The following is an 18,085-nucleotide window of genomic DNA, read 5'->3' as shown; positions in this document are numbered from 1 at the left end:
TCCTCTGAGTGGCTAGTGTCAAAGAAATGTTTCATAAGCTTTCCAATTTCTTATTTTTTTTGTTTGCACCTAATCGTGCTCTTAGGTTCATTTATCTTTGCTCTAATCTTCCTAGTGGTTATCCAGATGTTTCCAGATGTACCTCATGTTACATGGCCATTTAATCATGTAATTGTAATTGCATTTATATAGTACTTACTACCCCTGACGAGGCGTCGAAGAGCTTTTCAGAGAGTAGCACGCTACTCCAGATCCAAATAAGCATTAGTGGTGAATTTGTATAAGGAGATATGAAATTAATTTGAGCGGTGGACATGTGAGTTTATTTGGATTGAAAAGGCATAGAAGAGGGAAGGGTTTGTATTTATATAGCACTTGATACCCCTGATGAGGCGTTTTATATCGCTTTTCTGCAGGTAGCACGATAGTGTGGCGGCGTTTTGTCGCTTTTCTGCAGGTAGCACGATAGTGTACTAGTATAGGTGAATATGAAATTCATTTGATCAGAGGACATACGAGTCTGTTGGTTGGATTGAAAAGGATAGTGGAGGGATGGAATGGTCTAGAAAGTGCTCCACTGGAGATCATAGCAGTAGGTGGAGGTTTGGGATGGGTAAAGGGGAGGTGGAGGGAGAACGAGTCAGAGGGATAGGTTTAGAAAGACTGGTTAGAGAGATCTGAATAGTAAAAGGTCTGAGATGATGCAAGAAGGGTTAGAGGAGGGAAGAGTCTAGAAAGGGTAATTTTGGGGATCATAGCAGTAGAATGGGGTTTGGGATGAGTGGAGGTAGAGGATATATATCAAGAGGTATAAGGTGACATATAGGGTAGTGCATTGGAGATGCTGAATTAGAAGTAAAGTAATAAATATAAAGATACACAAGTACATGGAAGGTATTTATGTATAAGCAAGGTAATATATGTAGATTTAAGTTGTATTTAATAAACTCCAACTTTCAAGTGTTGCTGTACTTTAAGTTAATTTGTTTTTATATTTTGTTTGTAATTCAATAGTGAAGCAATTGTAGATCGTTATGAGAAAAATGTACTTATTTATGCAGTGACATATATAAATGTTAAACGTAGAATATAACCATAAGCAATATGTACATTTGTTAAGTAGAACTAATGAACACCTATTTATAAACCATTACTATACGCATTTATTCAAAGGAATACACATATCTAGGTACACATATAAAGCCAAAGTAAATGCTTATATACATAGGGATATGCTGTATATTTATGTTTGAGCATGGTGGTTAAGTGGGGTTTAGAGCCAACTCTTGAGAAGTCTTCTAAAGAGAAGGTAGTTATCCATGGATCTTATGTGTGGGGGTAAAGAGTTCCATAGTTTGGCTGCTTGAACAGAGAATGATGTGCCAGCTATGGGTTTTTCCTTGCATGGTGGGATTTTGAAGATGAGGTGCCAATCTAGAGCGGAGGTTCCTTTGTTGAATGTATTTGGTGATTTTATTCCTGATGAAGAGGGGCCCTGTTCTATGTATCACTTTGTGGGTAATACAAATCCACTTGAATGTGGATCTTCTGGCAACCGGTAACCAATGTAGGGTCTTCAAGGCAGGGGACATGTGGGCTTGTGGCTTTAAATGTAAGAGTAGTCTAGCAGCAAAGTTCTGAATCCGTTGTAGTCCTCATAGTTGTTAACGATGATTCGTAGTAGAAACTATTGGTGTAATAGTTTAGACAGAACAAGAGAGATAGAAGCCTGGACCTTGTGTTATTATGCATGGCATTTGTTCTGCTTTAAAGATTGGATACATCCAGTCGAGAGCAGTCCCCTCTTTGCTGTCTTCGTAGAGACTTTGTATTAGAGTGTCCGGGTCAACCGGTCAGGGTCAACCGTGTCAAAGGCAGATGAGAGGTCCAAGAGAAGTAGTGCAGCAACCCTGTCTGGTCAACTATGCTCTTACGGTCATACCAGAAGGCAATGTGGGAAGATTCTGTGCATCTTCCTGGACGGAATCCTGTTTGAAAGTCTGAAACAATGAATTGAGGCATCTAGGTGAACACTGCTCTTTCTAACATGTTTGCCCAGGAAAGATCCATTTGTAATTGCCCAATAGTTGTCGGGGTTAAACAGGTCCAGGTTTGTTTTCTTTAGTAAATGGACGTTATGTATGACTTTTTTTTAGATCTTCAGGTCATATTCCTGTAGTTCAGGAATTGTTGATGATTCTTCTCACTGGTGTGGCACCAGAGGCAGTTAGAAGAATTTTTTTGCTCGAGTTTCAATTGGTGTGGATTTTCTGTCTACAAAGCGATGCAGTGAGTGTGAAAGCATGTGTCTTTTTTGTTTCGTTGTTTTTATTTAACTGACATCCACATCTGCCTATGCTACAGCAGATCCACACAACATATTATATTTGTTATTCATATAAACAGGTTTAAGAAATTGGCACTACAGAATACAAATCTCGAGGTGACATGGAGTGCATGAAAATCTTTATCGAAGGGGCACATCCTTCAGTACCTCTCAGCTCTAGAACTTACGAATAGAGATTAGGTTGTCTGGCTGGAAATATTCAGAAATTGAAACTGTGATCAAGTTCGCTAATAATAGGTGGTGTTTCGTTAAATTAAGTAGATAGCATTGGGACCTTAAGGACACAAAGGGGCTCCAAATGGATAAACCCCCTAAATACACTTGAGGTCAGTCAAAGTAAGGACCTCTATTTATCTGCTTGAACGTGAAGTGGACTACATTTCCCACCGAAAGCCCACCATGGGCCCCTCAGACCACTGCCGTACGCCTGTTGACCAGGACACTTTTCTTCAGTCATATGGAGCAGATGTCTTGAATAAGCTGCACCGTTCCCACAGCTGCTTCCTGCAGACTGCCACATGCAAGGTCCAATCGTTGTACACTACAGAAAGAGAGAAGATGACGCCAAAAAAAGGTAAACTTTATGGAATAGTACAATTTTTGAAAGGTAAAATTAGCTTATATTCGAACTGGGAATGACTAACTCACTACTCAATATTTTATTCTGAAATAATGTTATCAGCCATGCTAGCTTGACTCCATGTGTCTGGGTCCAAACTGGGGTGGCGTAGTGAGCAAAAGAACAATGGCTTTAACCCAGATCTCTTGACTGGGATGAATGTATGTTTCACTCAGCATTCCGGCCATCATTTGTTGCCGCAGCACTTTTAGCCCTAAGCACGATGGATATGCTCAGATGTGGGTCCCGTGCTTGCTGTGCCGCTAGACTCAAGCTCGCCTGGCTGATGAGGGGGTTCTACGCCGTAACCAGTCCAGGATGCTGGTTTCAAGCCCAGGGAGGACCTGGATTGGCAATTCATACTGGACTAATCCCATGAGGAGCAGGGTCACGACTGATTTGCATATGGCGGGGTCCAAACTGGGTTAGCGTAGTGAGCAAAAGAACAATGGATTTACCCCAGATCGCTTGACTTGAGGCGAATGTTTGATTCACTCAGCATTCCGTCCATCAAAAATTGACACACAAACGCCTTTCCTGCTAAAATGTAGCACTAAATTACTGATTTGCATTTCACGGAATTATGCACAACTTTGCCACTCCTAGAAAATATGTGGCATTATCACATTGTGCCCCACTTCGAGGTGAAGAAAATGGGATAATGTTGAACTATATCCTGTGATATTGACATTTACCAGGTGTGGTATTACTCAACCCACTTCCAGCAGGACGCTTAATGAGCCCCATCCCTGAAACTAGTTAAATGCGTCAGATTTCAGATGTGCATCTCAATTAAATAAGTTACCAGGGTAAAAATGGGATAATCTGTAAACATGTGTGACATGCAGAGCCCTTATGAGATTCGTTATAGTCCGGAGAGGTCATGCTTGTAGCTAGTAGACCAGAGCTGATATGAATGATTGTCTTTTTATTGATGGATGGAAGTATTGGGGGGCAAGGGAGGAGGTGAATGAGAACCAGGAGTAAGGACAGCGGCAATCAGTAAATACGGGTCTGCATGTATTCCTCAGATGTATGCAGAGGTCTGGCTTGGTGCCTGTGATCTGAAGGGCTTCTGCATGGAAGACCTGTGCATCCCTTTCTTGCAGTCTTCCTAAACAAAATGAGTGAAGGTATGAATGGTGAAACTAAATATGAAGTTTTCTGGTAACAAGACTGAAGAGCGGTGTGGACTGGCTGGAGAGTAGCTAAGCCCCTCTGCTGTGTGAATGGCTGTGTGCTGTTTTGGATGGTGTTTGATGGAATAGATTATGCGACTAAAGCAATTCTGTCACCTTAATGCCCGATTTGTACAAGGGCTGCAAGAAAGAGAGATCTGAATTCAGAGGGCTGCTGTTGTAACTTTGCATCTCTGCTACGCGACGTTTTTTGTAAACATGTCTTATTTCTTTCAGCCCAAAATAGCCTGGATTGGTATACCATGCCTTTGGGCTCTTTCTTGTGGTTGCTTCCGCCCCAAAATCCTTTGGCTCGCCCAGTAACTCCGTCAAGCCTCAGGGGTGGCGCAAAGCAAGGGGTGAAGAGTTTGCGACCTGGATGGGGACAACCAGCGCTAAGCTGCTACCTGCCCTACTGGTCAGCCTACGGGTGACGCAGGCAGCCACATTCCAGGCACTTGGGAGAGCAGTGCTTGGAATGGAAAAATTGAAGTGCAGGTTCCCCGAACTAGAGTACCTGCTGGTTTCTGAGAAGTGCTGGTACTCTCCAATTAAATTAAAAGGTATTGCATTTCTCTTGAGAAGTGCTGTTATTCTCCCTCTCAAAATAAAAAAGTGCCGGTACTGTGTACCGGATAGTACCCCCCCATTTAAAGCACTGTGGGAGAGACGACTGAAAACATCCTCATCGGAGATATGTGTCCCAAATAAATAAAAAAAATTATAAACTCGCTCATTCCGTAGGGGCAGGGGTGGCAAACGGCTTAAAAGTGATAAAAGCAGCATAACACCGTCTAAATATGGGCCCTGAAACCAACCACTCTCACTCCAACGTAACAGGCCGCCTGTAGAATTTCTCCGAGGAGGTTTCCTTTTCGTTGGTGGTAAATGATGGAGCTTAAAGTCTTCTCGGGACATAACATGCAAGAGCTGAACACGTGAAAACAGCCACGGCGCACGATAAAGCGCTTTAGAGTGGCGGATATCTCTTGTAAAATCTGAAGTATTTCAATTTTTTGCCCGTTGGAATAAACACTAGAATAATAATCATCCTTTTTTGTGAAGCTCTTACTGCTGGTACTCAAAATGTCATCCAGAGAGGGTTGTAAGGGGAGTTGGCCTCACTGGGACTTCAACTTGTGACTTGCAATCGCAGCAGATGCCAGTTAATTCACTGATCCAGATCTCCACTATAATCCAATGAATAAAAGGAAGGTCCACAGAGGACTTAATGAGGCACCAAGACGAATGTGTGGTTCATCAGCTGTTTGAGGTTGTTAGAAAGTTACCAGGGATTGATTAATTGAAGCAAACATGGCACAGGTTTACCATCTGTCTGATATGCACTAGAGCTAGATATAAACAATGGGCCTAATTCACATAGCTTTTTGTGTTTCTTACAACAGATTCCACTTACTAGTTGGTATAACAGTTTTGTCACAGTCCTACATTTCAATACGTATTGGCAAGGAAAGGCCAGCATAGGTTAGTAAGACAGACCTTGCAAAGTTTATGAAGTACTAAAATGGTAGGAATGTTGCCGATATTCACAAACATTTTGCAGCGACATTCCCACACTGGAAACATATGTAGATCTGCCCTTAAAGAAAGTAGGAGAAAAATGTACATGTGCTGATGCACCTCTCTGCACACTTTTTGTAAACTATTTGTGATCTAGCCACTAACAGTTCAGCCAGTCCTAGGGTGAGTTGTTCAATGGCAAGAAGAATTGCACGAGTAAGCCAGCGCAGTACTGCCACCTGCAGTCAGGATGGAATACTACATTAAAACCTGAACGTCGAACGAACACTATCAAACGCGAGGTACCGAAAAGTCAACCTGTTGGTCTTGGTATTCTAACATTCAACGTCAAAAGATTCCGAGTCTTATAACTCTCCAATGTTTTAATGTAAAAAATGAGCACACGGCTGACTAATAAAGTGAAAATCAATCGCGGTATTACTTATTGCAAGCTGCGTATGGGGTGTTTGTAGACTCAGTCATACTACATTTTACCCAAGTGGCCTTTTCCCACAAATTCTATTTACTCGGCACGCCTTTGAGACCAGAACAGGCCGCAGGTGCAGCCTGCAGCAGTGTTTACAGAGGCAACATCCATTGTTCCAGTTGAGGAGTTTAATGCACCATGACCTGAGCAGGAGGTGAGGACTTGTGATAAAACAGGCTGCATATCAGTCAAGGCAAAAGCTGTAAGCTTCAGGTTAATGCTGAAGTGACATGTGTAGACCCTTCCAATATCACTGGTATGGCCTCCTCAGCGGTGTGGGGAGTTTCCCTCGTGAACCGCAAGATTACTACCAATTGTTTGCAAAGTTTTCTACATTGTATGGTCACCTTCAAATTGGGACATTCAAGACCTTTCAAATTGATGGCACTTTTTTCCCCCCTCAAGGTGGCCCACTCAACTCGTAGTTACCATTTTAGAATGTACCTGGGGCTATGACCTCCAGTTCTGGGAATCTTCCCAGACAGGGGAGCCCATACTTTGGAGGGGGAACCCAAGTGTGGCTTGTTTAACGATCAGGAGAGAACAGATATACAGGGAGAAACACACTTTGCTAAATGCACACGCTCTAAATGTTTCACAAGAGTCATTTATGGGCACTGTAATTCGAGAGTAACTGGCGGAGGGGATATTAATACTGAGAGGAGACCCAACTTAGCTTAGGACCCTGGTATGGGCTGGTAATACCACCACATGCACAGTTCGGGAGCGATGTCTAAAACTATGGAAAGATACCGACATAACAAGGGTTTATAGAAAGTTGCCGACACTTTAACCATGCTGCTAAAGATTATACTCATTTACCTAGACACATAAATCCTGCATTAAAATCAACTTCATATTTACATCCTAAGTTCCACTTCACAAAATATAAGGAGTCGACATAGTGGTGATATCCACGTCAGACCACGCCCATTCCCTAATGGAAAGGGAAGGGTGTGACACCCAGACAACAGAGTGCTGTAAATGAGACCAGATATAATGGGATTCCCAACACACACATCAAGGGAGTAGCAAGAAAATTTAAATATATCCCTCTTTTGGAACAAAAGTTCTGAGAGCACCAAGCAAGCGAAGCAAGTGAACCTCAGTCTCTCTAGAAGAGCTCCCTTTCCTCTTTCATTAAAGCAGCTATCCTCAAGCAGCTATCCATTCATACATTCACCCTTCCATCTACCTGTTCGATATCTACCATTTCACCTTTACATTCTGTCGTCCATTCATCTATCTATCCATCCATCTTTAATCCTCAGTCTATCTAGAAGAGCTCCCTTTCCTCTTTCATTAAAGCAGCTATCCTCAAGCAGCTATCCATTCACCCTTCCATCTACCTGTTCGATATCCACCATTTCACCTTTACATTCTGTCATCCATTCATCTATCCATCCATCCTTCATCATCATCATCATCTAATCTTTCACCAGTCTATCCATCCATCATTTAACATTTCACCAATTCATCCATCCGCCATTTCATCCATCCATCCATCTACACATCCATCATCTATGCATGAATCCATCCGTACACCCATACATACATCATTTGACTTAGCCATCCATCAATAAAGCCTCTCATCCATCAATTGATTTTGTCTATTCATCCTCTCAGGTTTCCATTTACTTTGCCATCCAGGCATCCTCTGAGTATCCCATTCACTCTACCATCCTTTCACCCATCCATCCATTCTCTTAAGATTTCCAATGACTCTGCCATCCTGTCAGTCATACTCCTATATCCTCTCAGATTTCCAGTCACTTTGCCATCCTTTCCTCCACCCATCTGCACATCGTCTAACCCACTCATTCTTTCGCCCAACCAGCCTTCCGCCCACCCAGCCAGCCTTCCGCCCACCCAGCCAGCCTTCCGCCCACCCATCTTTTTAGCCAATCATTCACATCCTTTCCCCTACACATCCTTTCACCAACCCATCTATCCTTTCCTCCACCCATCCTTTTATCCACCCGTCCTTTCACCCAACCATCTGCCTACTCATCCTTTAATTCACCCATCTCTCCATGCATCCTTTCACCACTCATCCATCCTTTCACTGACTCAACCATCCTTTCATCCCCCTTTCACCCACTCATGCATCCACTCGTTCATCCTACGTTCCCTTTTCCAAACCCATCCAAGTTGCAGACAAAAGACTCCCACAAAAAACCCCACCCCGCTGCAGCTATTAAAGCGGTTCATTACGCCCCTGACAAATATACAAACGATCTAAAACTATTTAGAAGGGTGTCAGCCAAAAGAAAGGATACTCCTTGCAGAACACCTCATTGCAGAACTCAAAGCAGCACAGCAGGGACAGAAGCTTAAGTATAGACTTAAAGCCATAGAGTGATAGCCCCCCAGTGGGCCAACTACGAATAGCACTCGCTACAACGCATGCGTTTACAACGTATGCCATAACATCACACTTCGTTACAACGACGCATTGTTGCATCGCATGCCATTACAACACAAGTAGTTACAACGACTTGCTGTGTGCGGGGGGGCGCTAGAGTTTGGAATAATATAAGTTACTATTCCAATTCCAGTGTGTGCAACAGTAGGGAAGGTGTTGCATTGAAAATCCAACACCTTCTGCCCCCTACAGCAAGTAGTTGTAACACCTTGCGTTGTAAATGAGGCGTTGTAAACGTTGTTTACCTCCAAATACAGGTACTGAGGACTAAGAGTAAAGCTTACTCTCCTACAACAGAGACATTTTAACAAGCATGACAATAAAGCAGGCAAGTTGTAGGATCCGATATTCCAGGAACAAAGAGGCAAAGCATGAAGTAATCGACCCAGAATGCCAGAGCGAAATGGTGAAGGATGACAAGGCAAAGAGGGATTTCTACTGTCTTTTACCAGAAGCTTTACGTAGGGGAATGCAGCAATTCCCCCAAGTTAAATGATACCTTGCGTCTCTGCAGATTGTAAGAATATCTATCAGCTGATCGAGTCGAGGAGATTCACAAACACAGTGAGCCCCAACAAGCTCTTCAGGTATACAAACTAGCGCCCAGGCCCAAGGGGCCTTATCGCTAAAATGCTTAAAATGTTTAGCTCTAGCCTCTTGGCCCACTGAACAACTTGTACAATTTGTGCACCCTTACTGGCAGCAACAAGTTCAATGCAGGAGGCATTATAATACACAAACAAAGAAAGACACAGAAGACTTTACAGACTCATAGCCTTGCTAAAGTTGAACACTAAAACATTCATCGCAATACTTACTAACAGAAACAACAACTAATGCCCTTCTTGGTTAAATCGGATCAAGTTGTGCCTCTTGGAGCTGAAGGTGAAATATCAGAGGTTCTTCACTGAGAACTGGGTAAAAATGAGAAAGGACATTGTTCAGAAAGACAAATGCTGGACGACAGCCTCAAAACCCCCACTTAGATGAAAATGCAAGAAGGAAAGGAATCCCTGCTCACCTTTTGGTGCTGGCTGCAGACAAAGAATTCTGCTAGAGCGACCTCGAAAAACCTAGAGCCATGCTCTATAGAGTGGGCTGGTTCCACATATGATAAGGAGAATCATGGCGTATCATCGCAAACCAGAAGAGCACATCAGAGTCAATGGAGGTCTCCAAGACAGCGTTCTTACAAAGAGACTATGTAAGGCTGACCCCCCAATCTCCTGCTTTAGTGATGGAGCCCCTTGAAGCTCAGATTTGGAAGAGTACACTGATCACGAGCATACAATTTGATGTGACCGAGCATAAGGTCAGCCTGTTTGCTAATGCTGTCCTATTGATACTCCCCGACCCAAAATCTTCAAACCCAGCGGTGCCAGAGAAGATTAAGGGCCTGATGGATTGAGATGTTAAGGATATCCCATTTTTCTCTACTTACTATAAAACCCTCAGACATGGTGAGGTGTTATGGAGGGGACCACACGCTTAAAATGGTCTAATCATCCTGCGATACGTGGGTGACAGTCAAATGTACAAGTGACACAAGGGTTTGGAGTACAGGTTGCCAGTCCTTGAAATTGCATAAGCTGGCAGACTTGACAAGATGGCATACCCATTACAGCTTCTGGATCGACCACATACATTTAATAGAGCTAAACCTTTGGTCTCGCTGGTTATACCTGTATCAAGTACTGTAGACTTGATCCTAAACAGAGACATTTCGAAACTCCAACAAATACTGAAATTTATCAAGGCAGGGGAAAGAACTTGTCTAAGAGGATGCATACGACGCCTAGAGTAGAGGCGGGAAGGCAAGTTCTTATCTCCTTACATACTACCAAGTCTTACACCTTCTCATTACTGTGAAGGGGAGAGGAGTTGACCTAACGGCTAGGGAGCTCGACTTCGGACCTGAGGAACTGGGTTTGAGTCTCGGTAATGACGCTGAACATCCTGTGATTCTGGGCAAATCACTTAATCTCCCCGGGCCTAACAAAAAATAAAATGAATGCGTGTCCTTATGTAACATAACTGGTGCTATGTAAAGCGCTCCGATACCCGATTGGATTCGGGTCAAGTTCGCGCTTTATAAAACTCTGCAAAAAAAAAAACGTTGTTGACTCAGGAGACAGAGAAGAGCTTGCTATTCTGTGAACAAGTACAAATGAGCAGAACCTTGTGGAGTATACCCTGGTGCGCAAATAAACGAAGCTCTAGAACCCTTTATATATCAGAGTTAACCAAAACAGCACTAGAGATGTGTGATCCGAGGCAGCCCGACAACATTCCTTTCACCCCAAATGTTTGTCAATTTTAATTCTCAGCCCGTCACACCAATGGCAGGAGAGGTCTTTGGAACATGGGTAAGGGGCGAGTATCACATGCTGAAATACAGGTGTATGACTTGCAAGATCAGGACATTCAAAGAGTTTAAGAAAAAGTTAAGGTCACTAAGGATGCTAGTGTGCAATATCAGCAGTTGCAACAATGGGTATTAAACCTTCCCACTAGAGAAGCAGCTATCAGATCTCTCAGTGGCGTTGAGAAATGACTGTCCACCTTTAACAGTGCCAGAGGGATGGGTTTCCACTTATATGCTATATTTTTGAGTAGCAAGGCCAAACAACAGTAACAGAGGGCTGGATTCCCACTTATAAGCTATATTTTCGAGTAGCAAGGCCAAGCTAACTTGTAAGTTTCAGGAATACTGGGCAAGAGAGGTAGACAATTCCACAGAAGGATGAGCAGGGGAGCGTGAGCGACACACCCAGAAGTTCTTTAAAAATGGCCTCCTGAGTCCTAATGCACAAGGTGATGTACAATTACGCAGACTCTTGAGATGCATGTTTGAGGTGTGGGTAGGAGGGAAAGGGGAAGAGAACAATTCATATCTGGTGGGACTATATAAGTATTGTGCCACTTTGTCAAGAAATTCTGCTTCAGCTGTAAAAGGTTTTGGCTGTCCTGTCCCAGCAGGCGCTAGACTAGAGTTGATAAGGGGTATGCCAAATGATATAAAGCACAAGACTACATCCTGTAAAACATTACTGTCCCTTATGCTGGGGGCAGAGAAATGTCTGATCACTTTGCTTTGGAAAAGACAAAGACTTCACCAAATGAGGCACTGTGGATTAATAGCATATGGCAGGGGGGAGGAGCCTAGCGCGCATCCAAGATGGTCGCGTGAGCACAGCGCTCCCCGGACCCTCGCTGCTCCTCGGAATTTATCCTGAATCTATCCTGACTTGGTTGATGGAATCTGGGAGACGAATGCTGGCTGAACACTAAACTCCTTTCGGAAATCAAATCGGACCTGGCAATCCGGAGTTATGGCGGTTTGAACTTTTGAGGCCCACCCGACGGCTGTGCCCGATGCGAGGGTGATCTGTGGAGCCGGGGCGTAGTTGAACAACAACGGCAGCGGGGCTGTGCCAGTGGCCGTCACATCACTTTCGGTTTCACTTTTGGTCTTTGAGGGGCTGGACTGTGGACTTGCTTGGTGCGACTGGGCTTTCATTTTGCCTTCGCTTGATGCCGGTGGCTTCGTCTGCTGCCAGTGTGCTCATTGACGGTGGTCCCTTCGCTCCGCCATATTGCGGCCCGTGGTGCGACACGCGTCTGCCTGGCCTGTGCCACCTCGACGCTTCCTCGGTGGTCCCCTTCGGCGATCGAGGTTCTCATGGGAGGCAAGGGAGACCCCGAGAGGCGTAAGACCAAAACATCCCTACGTGGGGGACCGGTCCAGACGAACAACATGGACCGCTACACTCAGGGTAAAGGATCCCCCGGGACGGCCAATGTCCCCCCGGAGGGCACCAGTGGTGGCCCGTCCGTTTCTCCGGATCTGTCCTTGCAGGACATCATGGGCGCCATTAAGGGCATCAGAGAGACCATCGCTACGCAGTACGAGGCCTTGGCCCGTAAAATCGACACGGTGGCCATTGACATTACGCTAATCCGGGCGGATCTCTCTAAGACCAACGAGAGGGTTCAATCGCTGGATGTGCGGACGTCCTCCCTTGGTACGGACATGTCGGACCTGCAGGCCACTCTCGGCGATCTCAAGTCGGCCAATGATCTGATGGCCCGGTGGCTGGAAGACTTCGAGGGACGGGCCCGCCGCAATAACATCCGCGTCATAGGCGTTCCGGAGACCTCCGATAACCGCCCGGTTGATCTCCTGGTCGAGGAGCTCATCCTCGAACATCTTGCTCCCGCTGGCCTGAGTAAGTTTTTCGCTGTGGAGCGGGCCCATCGAGTCCCAGGTGGCCGGCCGCGACCGGGTGCCCCCCCGAGGCCTATCGTTGCGAGACTTTTCCATTACAGAGACCGAGACGCGATTCTGCAGGCCTCACGGGTCCATGGCCCGGTCCGACATGAGAACTCGTCCATTAACTTTTTCCCGGACTTCACCCAACTTGTCCAGAAACAGCGGATGGGCTTCCAGGGGGTGAAGCGGCGTCTCCGGGACCTCGGTCTCAAGTACTCTATGCTTTATCCTGCAAGGCTCCGAGTGGAACATGAAGATCGGACTACCTTTTTTGACTCTCCTGCGACTGTGAGTGACTGGCTGGATTCGCTGCCGGACCGGGGTGACCGGACTGGGCCCTCTGCCGGTACCGAGGGTGGCGGGTCTCCTTTGGAGTGACTTATGGTCCCGGACTCTGCCATGTTGTACTGTTCGGCTGGGTTCTACTTCTTTTGTGCATTTTGTTTCACTATGTTGTGTGTGGGGAGCGGGCGGGGACGGGTCCCTTCCCTCCTCCGGGGTCTTTTCGTAGAATGGGGTTTGTAGGGCGACAGGCACACTGCAAGTTGGGGTGGTTTTTTGGACCACAGGGGTGCAGGGTGGGGGGTGTTGGAGTTGGGGGGGGGTTGGTGGGTGGATGGGGTTGTTTGCATTTGTGTTTTTTGTTTTCAAGGCGAAGTATTGGCTATGGTTCATCCTTGGGTGTTGAGCTCTTTGCTAGGGGGCCCTTGATCTACTGGAGGGGATGGGGGGGGACGGGTTGAGATTGATGTCTTGGAACGTCAATGGATTGGGGGACCGTATCAAACGGGGTGTTGTGCTGCAATATCTGCGTCGTCTGACTCCTGATGTGGTGTTCTTACAGGAGACGCATCTGGTTGGCAATGTTTGTCGGGCTATGAACAGGGGGGGATATCGACTTGTGGCCCACTCTGGTTTCACCACTGGTTCGAGAGGGGTGGGCGTTCTCTTGCGAGCATCACTTCCGTTGGAGATCACCAGGGTGGTCCCAGACGATAGAGGGCGCTATGTGTCTCTGACTGGGAGGTGGGAGGGGCAGTCCCTTTCCTTGATCTCGGTCTATGTTCCCCCGGGCCTCCAGAACTCCACCTTCTCAGACTTGGGTCGTATGTTGCTTGGGCTTCCTGACAGTCTTTTGTTTATGGGTGGGGACTTTAATTCGGTTGTCTCGGGTGACCTGGACCGTCATCCGCCCAGGGCTCTCCCTGCTGCCCAGGCGTGGCTGGGCGGGCTCCTGGAGACCTTCAGTCTGGTGGACTGTTGGAGGTTAATGCATCCGACACAGTGTCAGTACACCTTTCACTCTGGGGCCCATGGGAGTCTCTCCAGACTGGATTATTTCCTTATGCCCGCGGCCCAGGCTACTCGGATTCGAGAGGTCAAACACCTGGCCAGGGTTATTTCTGATCATTCCCCACTGTGGTTGCTTTTTGACACCGGGTCGCGGTCCGCTGGGCGGATCGCTCCTATTAACCCTTGGTACCTGCGAGACCCCAAGATCCGTGATAGCCTGATTAAGTCGATTGATCAATATTTTTCTGAGAATGAGGGGTCGGTGTTGTCCTCGGTGTCCCTGTGGGAAGCTTTCAAAGCAGTGCTCCGCGGGCATGCCCTGTCCCAGATAGTGGAGGCCAAGAGGGTTAAGAGAGAGGCGGTTGTGACGCTGGAGACTGAAATATCGGGGCTGGAAGCAGCCTTGGAGGCGGGTGTCACCCCGGATGGGCAGCATGCCCTCAGCCTGAAGCAGTTTGAATATAAGTCTCTCGTCACTGATGCTGCCAAGACTATGTATAGGGAGCAGCAGGGTAGGTTGTATGACGCCGGAGACAAGGCGGGTAAGCTGATTGCCTGGTTGGACAAGAAGGAGAGAGTGAATCGTGTGGTCCCGGAGCTTCGGGTGTCGGATGGAGTGTGTGTGACTGAGCCTGGTGAGATTGTTGAGTGTTTTGCTGACCACCTCCGTGCAGTGTACTCCCCGGTGTCTGATAGAGATGAGGACGACTCTCGTCTTCTGCTTCGGGATATTGCCCTGCCCGGCTTATCCGTCGAGGACCGCGAGCTGATGAATGCCCCTTTGTCTGTCGAAGAGATAGCTACTGCGATTCGCTCCCTCCGCTCGGGCAAGGCTATGGGCCCCAACGGTCTGCCGATTGAACTATATAAGTTGCGCCCGGATAAAATCGCGCCTTTCCTCCGTCATATGTTTCAGGAATCGCTCGAGAGGGGTTCCCTTCCTGACGACCAGCGTCTGGCTACTATAGTGGTGATTCCCAAGGAGGGTAAGCCACGTGACCGCTGTGCCTCCTATAGGCCTATTTCCCTGCTGAATGCCGAACCCAAAATCCTTGCTAAGGTCCTCGCCAATCGCTTGCTGAGCGTTATATGTGACTTGATACATCCGGATCAATGTGGCTTCATCCCACATCGTAATACCGCTCTCAACTTACGGCGTCTGCACGGCGTCCTCGCTAGGGCGGAGTACTTCGCTGAACCGGCCATATTGGTTTCCCTAGACGCCACGATGGCCTTTGATACCATTGAATGGCCATTTCTTTGGGCCGTCTTGGCGAAGTTTGGTTTTGGGGAGGGGTTCCTTAGCTGGGTGATGCTCCTTTATGATGGACCAATGGCTCAGGTGGTTGTCAATGGGCGGGTTTCTCGGCCTTTCGCTCTCGGGAGGGGAACTAGGCAGGGGTGCCCGTTGTCCCCGCTGCTCTTTGCTCTCGCCCTGGAACCGCTCGCTGCCTGGCTCCGTTGGGAGCCCTCGATTAGAGGGCTCCGGTGGGCCCCGGGCTTCGAGGATCGGGTTTCATTGTACGCGGATGATATTCTCTTGTATCTCACCTCACCGCGGAAGTCGCTCAATGTTCTCTTTGATGTCCTTACTTCCTTCGGGAAAAACTCGGGTCTGATAATCAACTGGTCCAAATCTTGTGTGTATCCTATCTCTGGTGGTCTTCCTCTCTTGCCGCCTCGGCTTCCGCTCCAAATATCTCAGTCCGGCTTTAAATACCTGGGGGTGTACGTTTCGTTGGATCCGGCGGTCTGCTATGAGCAGAATCTCCTGTCTCCACTCCGGCGTTTGAGGGCAGATACGGCTCGGTGGTGTAAGCTGCCCTTGTCTCCGCTTGGTCGCGCGGCGCTGTTTAAAATGATGTCCCTTCCCAGATTCCTTTATGCACTCCAGAACTCCTTCGATGTCATTCCTGCGGCCTACTTTAGGGAGGTGGAGAGTTTGCAGCGGAGACTGGTTTGGGACGGGCGATCGCGTATCGCTTTGGCCAAGCTGACTCTTTCCTGGTATGACGGGGGAATCGCGCTTCCTGATATTAGACGGTACTATTGGGCCTCCCAGCTGTCTGCCATTAATCATCCTACGTACGCTCCTGGTTCGAACCCGGCATATGAGATGGATAAATTCCTGCTCCCCGGCGGTATCTATAACAGAGCGCTTTACTCGCGGTCTGCTGGTAGGGCCCTTACGGGCCCTGCCAGGATTGCGGTCCGTGTATGGAAGGCGGCTAATGTGGCGATGGGCTGGAGTGAGCGTTTAACGTGCGCCACTCCTCTATTGGACTCAGACCGCTTGGGAAGCCTCTGGACAACGAAAGGCTTCGAGCGCTGGGATACGATCGGCATCAGCAGAGTGGGGGACCTGTGGGTTAAAGGTGCGGTTAAATCCTTCGCGGCGCTTCAGCGCGAGTATGAGCTTAGTGACAGAGAGTTCTTCCGTTATGCACAGGTTCGGCATGCCCTGCTTTCGGTCTTTGGGGAGGGGACCACGGTCCCTTCTTCTTCGCCTCTCGAGGACCGCATACTCGATGGTCACGTCCCCGACAGTACTATCTCCCTGATTTACAAAAAACTGATAAACAATCGGGCTGACCTCTTGGTGCGTCTTCGGGAGGCATGGACGGGAGATGGGGTGGAGCTGGACGATGAGGACTGGCAGACTGCACTGTCATCCCCTAAGGAGGTGGCCATCCCGGCCCGTCTCCGCCTGGTCCAGCTTAAGATTCTCCATCGTGTATATGTGACGGGCCCCCCGCCTGGTCTCGATGGGGTTTTCAGACGACGGACTCTGTAAGCGTGGCTGCGGGCTCAGTGCTACCTTTCTCCATATCCTATGGGAATGCCGCGAGGTGGCGGAATACTGGCGCCGGGTGCATGATATTATGAGACGAGTCACCGGGGTCGCTCTGCTGCCGGAGGTGCGTCGTTGTGTGCTGAATGTATGGGAGCCCAATGACTGCAATGCGGCTCAGGCTCGGTGGGCGGCCTTGGGGAACATGATTGCAAAGAGAGATATTGCACAGCTTTGGGGTTCCCAGCGGCCTCCAACCGTGTCCGTCTGGAAGGAGAACATGGACTGGTGCATGTTCAGGGAGAAAACGGTGTATGTGGCTCGTGGTAAACCGGGGGCTTGGGGTAAAATTTGGGGGCAGTGGAACGCGTATCGTGGATCTATCTGTGCTCCCCCTTTGGTGGATACGTCCGGGGTTGCCTCGTCCCCCTGATCCTTGAGGGTTCCTTGTGCATCTCGTACTATGGAGTACAGATTTGGTTCTCTCGTGGCCCCCCCCCTCCCTCTCAGGTCTTCTTTTATTGACCACCCCCGGGTGGTTGGTGTGTTGACTCCCCCGGCTGGTGTTCGCCGCCCTTCATAAGTCGTTTCGCCTTGTTTGTTGTATTTTTGTATTTTTCTTTTTTGTTGTTATTTATACTAAAAGTGTGTATTCTGATTTCCCTTATGTGCAGTCTGATCTACTGTGATAGTGCGGAGCCCCTGTGGGCCAGTCATTGTTTTCTGATATGCTGGAACACTTCGACTACTAGCGGCCGGCCCTGGTGGTTGTAGGCCCGTGTTTGTAACCCTTTTTATGCACAATAAAATCTTTTTAAAAAAAAATAAATAAAAAAAAAATAGCATATGGCAGACTTTGGAGCTGGAGAAGGGCTCATGATAAGCAGCAGTTAGGCAAACAATACAAACTGTGGGATCCACTGGTGCACTATTTAATAAACAAATATTTAGAGCAAAGCCAACCACCTACAGTTATTTACCTACGGCTGGCCCTAAGGATTTGATACTGTGGTTGAGGGGGAGGGGGGGGCACCATTCACGGGTAGACAACTGCCACCAGTAGTGGAACAGGGCACACCCAAAGTAGGAGAGAGTAAGAGGAATACTTTGCTGCTGTCTGCGCATGACAAGTAGGATCCCGTACGATGTAA

At 47.6% G+C, this 18,085-nt stretch overlaps 1 protein-coding gene across 2 annotated transcripts in view; it reads right to left on the bottom strand.

Annotated features, from left to right (window-relative positions):
• Positions 1-1,139: 1,139 nt before the first annotated feature.
• The window catches only part of VCPKMT (valosin containing protein lysine methyltransferase), a 111,917-nt gene continuing 94,971 nt past the window's right edge, over positions 1,140-18,085 (bottom strand). Inside the window, exons 6-7 of one of the 2 annotated variants that reach the window (XR_014968900.1) lie at positions 9,396-9,491; positions 1,140-2,888 (exon numbers count right to left, since the gene is read on the bottom strand). The gene's annotated coding sequence lies outside the window, so the exon portion shown is untranslated. The remainder of the gene's footprint in view (positions 2,889-9,395; positions 9,492-18,085) is intronic. The other variant, XM_085627001.1, reaches the window with a different exon arrangement.

The sequence above is a fragment of the Triturus cristatus genome, chromosome 9 (assembly GCF_964204655.1).
Source record: "Triturus cristatus chromosome 9, aTriCri1.1, whole genome shotgun sequence".
NCBI classification, from domain to species: Eukaryota; Metazoa; Chordata; class Amphibia; order Caudata; family Salamandridae; genus Triturus; species Triturus cristatus.
The sequence above is the reverse complement of the archived record's forward strand: the minus strand, read 5'-3'. Positions and strand labels throughout refer to the sequence as shown.